This window comes from Olea europaea, chromosome 7 (genome assembly GCF_002742605.1).
Source record: "Olea europaea var. sylvestris chromosome 7, O_europaea_v1, whole genome shotgun sequence".
Taxonomy (NCBI): Eukaryota; Viridiplantae; Streptophyta; class Magnoliopsida; order Lamiales; family Oleaceae; genus Olea; species Olea europaea.
Genome location: NC_036243.1, coordinates 9609811 through 9619247, shown reverse-complemented (window position 1 = coordinate 9619247; position 9437 = coordinate 9609811). Strand labels below are relative to the sequence as shown.

At 33.8% G+C, this 9437-nt stretch overlaps 1 pseudogene; it reads left to right on the top strand.

Annotated features, from left to right (window-relative positions):
* Positions 1–4514: 4514 nt before the first annotated feature.
* LOC111396927 lies at positions 4515–8725 on the top strand (annotated as a pseudogene).
* Positions 8726–9437: the final 712 nt, after the last annotated feature.

The following is a 9437-nucleotide window of genomic DNA, read 5'->3' as shown; positions in this document are numbered from 1 at the left end:
TAAAGAACTTGAATTAAAATCTGAACACAAAGAAGTGTACCATGTTGAGGGTATGTCATCAAATCAAAAACCATATGCTAAAGGTGTGAGTAACTTCAGTCATTCCAATTTTGACAAGAATAAAATTTTTAACAAAAGAAAATGGAATAACACCAAAGGAAAAGGCAAGAAACCAATCAAAGGAAAGCCAAACAGCAACAATAACAGAAAATGTTTTTACTGTGGAAAGACAGACCATTTTATTAAAGACTGTTTTAAAAAGGCAAATAACCAAAAGAATGGGTCTAACACTGAAAATGCTTCTTTAGCTGCTGCTGCTAATTATAAAGAAGCAGGAGCTAATATTGGAGTAGCCTATGCATCTCTATCTGAGAATACTAATGAGGACTGGGTCCTGGACTCAAGATGTGCCTTTCATATGACACCCAATATTAGCTGCATTTCAGACTTTTGTAGTCTGGATGGAGGATTTGTAAAACTTGGGAATGATGAATCATGTCAAGTTAAGGGAACTGGAAATGTGCGGTTGAAATTTAACAATGGTCATCACATGTTATTAAAAAACATAAGATATGTACCAGCACTTAGAAGGAATCTCATATCCCTACGAGTTCTTGATGATGAAAATTTCCAAATTGGTATTAAAAATGACTTTACAAATATAACAAGAAATCAAGAACTCATTGTCAGTTCTCCTAAGCTTAATGGAATCTATGTAATAGGTGCTAAAATAATTTCACCAATAAATTCTGTGAATTCTGTCACACATCCCGATAAATCAGAACTATGGCATAAAAGACTTGGCCACTTAAGTGAAAAAGGTTTAAAAACACTATTATGTCAAGGGACATTTGGGAAAGATAGTGTTCAAAAATTGACTTTTTGTGAACACTGTATCATGGAAAAACAAGCCATACTGCCTTTTAAGGCAGGGCTGCACAAATCTCAAGATGTCCTTGAATACATACATTCTGATTTATGAGGACCTGCACCTGTTTCTACTGTATCTGGTTACAGATATTATCTTCTTACAATCGATGACTATTCAAGAAAGACGTGGATTTTCTTACTAAAATCTAAATCTGATACTTTTGCAATTTTCAAAGAATGGAGTGTACTAATTGAAAATCAGACTGGTAAGAAGATAAAAATTTTAAGAACTGATAATGGCCTTGAATTCTGCAATACCGAATTTGACCAATATTGCAGTAAACAAGGGATAATGAGACATAAAACTGTGAGCTATACTCCACAACAAAATGGAGTTGCGGAGAGGCTTAATAGGACAATTCTTGAAAGGACCAGATGTATGCTAATCAGTTTTGGCCTTCCAAAAATTTTCTAGGGTAAAGCTATAAAAACAGCAGGTTATCTTATAAATAGATGCCCTTCCAGCTCTCTAAATAACAGAATTCCCGAACAAATCTGGTCTGGTTAAATGCCAGATTACTCTCATCTAAGAACTTTAGGATGTGCAACCTATGCAAATCATACTGAGTCAAAATTGGACCCTAGATCATTGAAGGATGTGTTATTAGGATATGGAGAAAGTGTTAAAGACTATAGATTGTGGTTAAGAGATGTGAGGGGTTATAAGGTGATAACAAGTAGATCTGTTATCTTTTATGAAGATGATTTCCATTGTCTTAGTGGCAAATCTGGTGAAAAATTGGGAAAGGATGACTTCATTATCACTGAAATTAATTTTGATAGCCACAATACTGATGACCAGGTTCAGTTTGAGGTGGAGCCACATCAGGTATTATCCCAAAATGACTCTGATGTTGAAATAATTGAAGATGAACAGCATCTGGAGCCTGCACATGATCTGCAGGGCTACCAGCTTGCCAAGAACAGAGAAAGGAGGGAAATAAGACCTCCTCCCAAGTATCAACATGCTGATTTTGCATCTGATCAGTTTGACATAGAACCAGCCTCTTATGAAGAGGCTATATCTTCCAAAGAATCCTCTAAGTGGATTGCTGCGATGGAAGATGAAATGAATTCACTCTTTAAAAATGAGACCTGGACTCTAGTTGAAAAACCCAAAGATTGTAAATTAATTGATTGTAAATGAGTTTATAAAATTAAAGAGAATGAGACTAAAGCTAGAGATAAAAGATTTAAGGCAAGGCTAGTAGTTAAAGGCTTTAACCAAAGGGAAGGAATAGATTACACTGAAATCTTTTCACCGGTTGTTAAATATACATCCATTGGAGTCCTACTTGCTATAGTGACACAATTTGACTTGGAGTTAGAACAACTCAATGTGAAAACTGCCTTCTTGTATGGCTCTTTAGATGAAACCATACATATCACTCAACTAAGAGGGTTTGAAGTGGTAGGAAATGGAAACTTAGTGTGTCTCTTAAAAAAATCCTTATATGGCCTAAAACAGGCCCTTAGGCAGTGGTATAAAAGATTTGACTCTTTTATACAAGGTTTGAACTTTAGAAAATCAGAATATGATCCCTGTTTCTATTACAAGAAAGGAGGGGAATCTGATTTTTTCTATCTGCTTTTGTATGTTGATGATATGTTCCTTGCTGGTCACAATTCTATTATACTTAATTCAATTAAAGAAAATCTAAAATCTGAATTTGAAATGAAAGATTTAGGACCAGCTAGAAAGATTTTGGGCATGGAAATAAAAAGAGATAGGATAAATGGAAAGTTGTTTCTAACACAAAAATCTTATATTGATAAGGTTGTAAAAAGGTTCTTCCTTCATGAGTCTAAGCCTGTAAGTTTGCCTCTATCTACTGGTATGAAACTATCTGTTGATCAATTGCCTAAAACTGAAGAAGAGCATAAAAGAATGATAAATGTGCCTTATTCTAATGCTGTTTGATATGTTATGTATCTTATGGTTTGCTCTAAACCTGATATTGCTTATGCCGTGAGTGTGTAAAGTAGATTTATGAGTAACCCATGTGAAATACATTGGCAATGCATGAAAAATCTGATTAAGTACTTGAAAGGAACAAGTAACTTAGGTCTAATGTTCAAAACAAATAAAAATGGATTTAGATTTAAGGGATATGTAGATTCAGATTTTACTGGTAATCCGGACAATAGGAAGTCCACAACTGCATACTTTTATGTGATAAATGATACATGCATTAGTTGGAAATCTCAGCTTCAAAAACTTGTTGCATTGTCCTCAACCGAGGCTGAATACATTGCTGCAACGGAAGCAGTGAAAGAGGGATTGTGACTGAAGGGTTTGCTTAGTGAATTAGGTCTTATAGAAAATCAGGTAGAGCTATATTCAGATAACCAAAGTGCTATTTTTCTAAGTAAAAATCATATCCTGCATGATAGATCAAAGCATATTTTATTAGAGATATCATTGATAGGGGTGATATTAGATTAATCAAAATACCTACTAAGGTAAATCCAGCAGATGCCGGAACTAAGGTAATCCCTATTAGTAAGTTTGTTGGTTCTGTAAGATTAATTAATCTTAAAAAAGACTAACTTCCATTATTTTGTTTTTACAAGTAATAAGAGCAAATGAAATTGAGGTATAAGCTTAAATCCACATTAAAGTAGGCACAAAACAGCAAAGGTGGAGAATGTAGAAATGGGTTGCTGTTTTATGTGGAAGCCCAGCCTAAATTGAAGGACTCAGCCCATACCCGGTCTAATGATCCAAAATGAAAAAAAATCTCGAAATTGAAAAATGGTTTTGAGAAAACGCGTTTTCAGTTTTTAAATAACAACTTATACTAGATTTCGACACTTGGCTAAATAAAGGTCGCTGGATCAAAATGGGGCATCTCTCTTATAAAAGGGGAGTATAGGGTTTGAGCGGCTCTCTCTCGCGCGCAGCTTCTATATTTTCATATTGTTCTCTCTGTAATTTTGGGATTCTTTCTTAGATCTTTGTGTATATTTCTGTAAAGGGATTGAATCCTTATGAACTCTTGTGTGAGTTCAATTCGGTGTTGAGGGTTTTGATAGTTGCTGTAGTTGGAACTGTGTGTTCCGGTTGTAATCGAAGTTTGTGGTATTTGGCGGGTGATTTTAGTGGATTTGAGCCTATTCCTTTATGGATGCTCAACGGGGACTAGGTGATTTGATAAATCGCTGAACCTTGGGGTTTCAGCCGAAAAATCTTGTGTTCCTTTCCTGTTTTTCTACAGATCTGCGTCTATACTTGATTTTTGTCTCGAATATTTTTCGGTCTTTATACTTTCCTGAACCTACAATTTAAATTTAAATTAGTAATTAATTTAATCATATATTTTCTTTTTTTGAGCCAAACTTTTGAGATACATTTAGCTCTATTCGAGCCTAACGCGTTGGATTTTGTAATATATATATATAATGGAGAATATATGAGCTTGTTTGTTTCCATTTTTTTTTTTTATCAAGAATGCATTTCAAAATAGTAGATTGATGGAGAATGTGGAGTCAAAAATAAAAAAAAAATTTGAATTTGTATAATATATTATTATATTGAAAAATGCGTGTTGCTAAAAATAAAGAGAAAAATGGATACCCAACAAGGGATGTGAAAAGTATGGAATATTTTCGAATTTTTGAAAAAAAAAAAAATTATTTTAACTAATAAAGCGAAATTTTATTGCCATACTAACAGAAGCATAATTTCAGTAGAGTAAATTGATGTTTTATGGTTTATAGTTAAAAAATAAGAGAGAAATTCTGGTTGATTTTGAAGAGGTGAAGCAAAATCAAAATGCCAGGTGATGAATCGGAGAAATTGGTGATAGAGTACAAGGCGTATGCTAGGTGGGGCTATTGGGGAATCTGCGCGATGTTTATTATGGGCGGATAATTGCTATTAGCCTCGGCAATTTCTGGGCCTCTGTTCGTTTGCAGCCTTCGAAAGATCTGGTCATTTTGCCTCGTCCTACTCATTATCTGGTCCAATTTGATTCGCTTCCTCACTTGGTGTTTTTCTTTTTCCCTCTATTGATCTCGAAATATGTGGTTAAGCTGTACTAAATTGTGGTTTAAATTATTGGATTGTTTACACTTGTGATTTGTTGATTTTGATGCTGACATCTCGAAATGCACATTTGTTTTGTGTTTGATTGTCATTTGAATTGTGTCGTATGAGTTTCTTATTGTTGGCATAAATTGATGTCCACAGAATTTTAGCGGATATTAGATTCTGCATGGTTTATAAACACATTGGGTACTTTCCACATCATAATGATATGATTTCTTGTTTTTTTTTTCTTTTTTTTTTTTTCATCTTCCATAAAGGTCAACTTGTATTGTAACTTCTTTTATTGTAGGTGAATCGGTTGCAAGCTAAAGGGTACTATGGAGGGGTTCGTCTGCTTATGGCGATTTTTAAAGTTTATCATATATACTGCATTAAAAATAGCATCAGTCTACACAGAGAGAATTTTGCGTTGTTCTGTGATACTAATATCCCTCGCCAGGTAAGAGCCGAAGTACTAAAAATGTACATCTTTTGAAGAGTTTGAACGCTATCTTTCAGTAAAATATTGAGAAGAAAATACCAATTATAATTGGCAACCTTAGTCTTAACTCTTACATTAAAGGCCACGGAATGCGAATGCTTATTGTATTGTTCTTGCACCATGCATGAGGTGAAGTGGACGTCCAAAGAAAATGAAACATTCATGATACAATTGATTTGGTAAGATATGGGAGACCGTAGACAGGTTTCTGAATTAGCAACTGGATTTTTAAATTTTAGAAATAATGATGCCAGTTATTTGTTCCAATTCAGCTCTCTTATGCATGCTTTCTTTTTGTCAGAGGAAGTAAATTGTTATCTTCTATGTCTGATTGATTCTCAGAAGTTAAAGTATTCCTTTATTTTTTACTCTGTTCCGCTGTTGATCATATTTATAATTCGGAAAACCATTTTATTTAATCAAAAATGCAACTGAATTATAGTTGTTTTAATGTCTCAGATGGGGCTTTCTTGTTCCAGTGCTATCGTTTGCGCTACTCTGAGCTGCCTGCTTGACTTTTATAGTGTCAGGCATCTGGTTAAAATCGAGGTCAGGCCAAACCTAATTCTCAATGCTGAGAAGGAACTTGGTATTGTTGCTGGTCTTCAGGATTGGGTTGCACAGGTCTATGGGGGCCTTGTGCATATGGTATGCAACGAGACAGGCACTTCTAATCCGTGCAATACCATCTTTATCCAGCACCTAATATTATTATTTCTTTAGATTTAGCAAGAAGTATATGGAAGATCTGGGGCATGGAATATATACACCTATGGATGTCGCCTGTCGGTCTCCTCCCACCACTTCATCCAATCTATGCTGAGAATCCTAGTGATTCTGGAAAGGTAAGCATTGTAGCACTGTTCTTTTCTCATCTGTAAATAATAAATATCAAGACATGCAGTTGTTCTGTTTATTGACCCCGACAGTTTGTTAAATAAAAAGAATAAGACAATTTTGACTTTGTCATTTATGTTCATAGACTATGTAGGCTACATTAATAGTTTTTTCATCACATGTACTATCCAAAGGTAAATCTATTGAAAGATCCACAGAAATCATATCTTCTGTGATAAAGTTTAGCATAAGAAAGAAAATAGAAATAAGGAGAAAAAAGAATATAATCTAGATTTATGTTTCTGGTTCTGGTATAGATGGTTTTGGAATTTATTCTTGTGTTTCCATAACACAATCTGCTCAAATTTCCTTCATGAAATTTGTTGACATATTGTTCAAATTTTCATTTTAACTATTTTGAAAAGAAAAAGAAGTAATTCCATAAGCGAGGAATGAACATGATCTGAAAACGGATGTTTCTGGGACCTTCTTTCTTGCATATTGACCACACGAAAAGGCTAGTTGTAAGCGCATATTTTGATGAAATATTGATGTATTGCAGGTACATACTACAGTTCAACAAAGGTGGTTAGATGGTGATGGTTCATAATATCGCCCATGGAAGAGGTTGCAAAGATTGCTTTACAAGGACAAAAGGCATTGCTTGATAAGGACAATGTCAAATTCGCAAGCCTCATGAACCATAATTTTGATCTGTGGAGGTAAGAGATGTATCCTAGGTGGTTCATGGAGATGTTTGAATTGTATCCAGTGTTTTAAAAAGTGTAAAGCTTAGCTAAGCGAAAAAGTGTAAAGCGTGGCTAAGCGTAGAGTCGCAACTTCAAGTTTTACGAACTTAAGTGAGGCTTAGGCATAGAAAAGCGTTTTCTTATTTATAATATTAGATTTAATTTTTAATCATTTAAAAATTATTTAATAATTAAAATGATACATATTAAACATCTAAAATTATAATAACTTCTACCATTAATCAATTATATAATTTTCAAGTTTTCGAAATGTAAAAGTTAGAATATTTTTCATAGTTTCAATTTTCAACTAGGTAAGTCCACTTAATATATTTATGAAAACTTTTTACATGCTTTTGGATTTTATAATAAAATGAGTCTCAATATCATAATAATATAACGTAAATAACATCAAAGCTTAAATTTTATTTAACTACTTAAATAAAGTCATTTTTAACTTTTGTATATATAAAATCTTTTAAAAACTTGAAATTAAAGTCAAATGAAAAGGTTTTTTTTTTTTTTTTTTTTTTTTTTAAAAAAAAAAAAAGGTTTTTTTTTTTTTTTTTTTTTTTTTGAAAAATAATAATAAGCTTCATTTACGGTCGACGAAAAAATTGGAGTAAAAAATTCAACTATTTAGGAATTGAAGGAAAAAAGCGTTTAGGCACGAAACTAGGCGTTTTGCCCGAGCTTTAAGACAGGCGTTGCTTAGACAAGCTTTTTAGAACACTGCTTGTATTCGTTACATTTTTTCAACTATTTGTTCCTATAAGCTTACTGTTGTAGGCACAAGTTGTATAATCTTTGGTACTTAAGATTATAATACAAGATTGGAAATTAAGGTTTCATTTAGTGTCTTAATTTGAACTAATTTTAATCTTCTAAAATGTGCTCTTACATGTCCCTTCTGTGCCACATGATGCACTATTTTGTTACTTGTGAACACCATTAATATCATTCTTGTGACCAGCTTCTCCATTCTGATCACCTTTATTGTTTTTTTAACAGAGAATGTTTGAAAAATATGAAGTTACAATTAATCTAACATGTTCCTATAAGTCAATTTTCTCGTGTGGGAAAAGGAAAAAAAATTATGTTTTTAAAAGTAATTTTTATCTTACCGTGTTTTGATTGATAAGAAAATTCTTTATGGTAAAACTTACAATTTTTTATGCTTAGCAGAACGTGCTAAGTTTGGTCAAGTGGCCTCAACGTTTGCATAATGATCTTGTATATAACTTTTGTTTTGTGGTTATGACAGGCAAATGTTTGGAGAGGATACCATTGGGGCACTGAACTTAGAGATGGTTGAAGTTGCCAGACGGGTCGGTGCTGCATCAAAATTTACAGGCAGTGGTGGTGCAGTCATTGTGTTCTGTCCCAAAGGGCCTTTACAAGTTCAACTTTTGGAGGCTGCATGCGAATAAAATGGTTGTCATTGAATCAGTTAATGTTATGCGATCTTTACTAAAAGAAATTGACCTTGAAACTCTGTCATCGAAATGAAGACTATGAGAGACTTGATTATATTTTTTAACCTCGTGACCATGAACAATGAGATCTATGCAATAAATGTTTCTGCATCTTTATCAAGTGTCATCAGATTCTTTCAAGAGTTATATAAATCATAATGGCATGGTTGATAAGGATGGAGGGTTGGATATTACTATGATATTGTCGAGTCATATCCAATTCCATGATAAATGCACAGTGCATACAAGTCTGCAAAGCTTGCTCGAGAATGAGTTGTATGATTCGTTTTCTTGTCTAAAAGGCATAATCATACTTTGTCTTGTTTTCTCGACTAAAAGGACTTAAGTCTAATATCAAGGGAGCAAACTGGCTTTGAGCCACCATTATGCAAATGTCAAAACAACTAAGATCCTCTTGTCCTGTGTGAGGATGTGATGAAGAAGGGATTCCCATCTGATTGAAGGTTTGCTGTGTGGAGATTTGTTCACTTATGGATGGGAGAAATGTAGCCACAATGGTTCTTGGCCAGGTAGTGAACCTCAGAACGCTTGCATTTTCCTCTGTTCAACATTGCATTATATCAGTAAAGAATTTTTACCCACTACTAATTTCTCATAGTTGGAGCTTGTATCTTGCCGCAAACCTTCACGGAACGTGTAGTAAGGGGTTGAAGAGTAACGTGTAAAAGAAGTTAAAATTTCATGCATTATAGCTAAGCATTTAGCAATCTGATGGATAGGATACAAACTTCCCATCACTAACGTGACAAGAGAGTGAAAATTCAAAGAATCAAAATTAAAGTTCTCTTGCCACGTTTGAGCAGTTCAGGAGATCAATTCCACACCACTGCATCGACATTCAAGTAAAGAAACTGCAATATCAACAAGCAATGCATTCAAGAACCAAATATGGT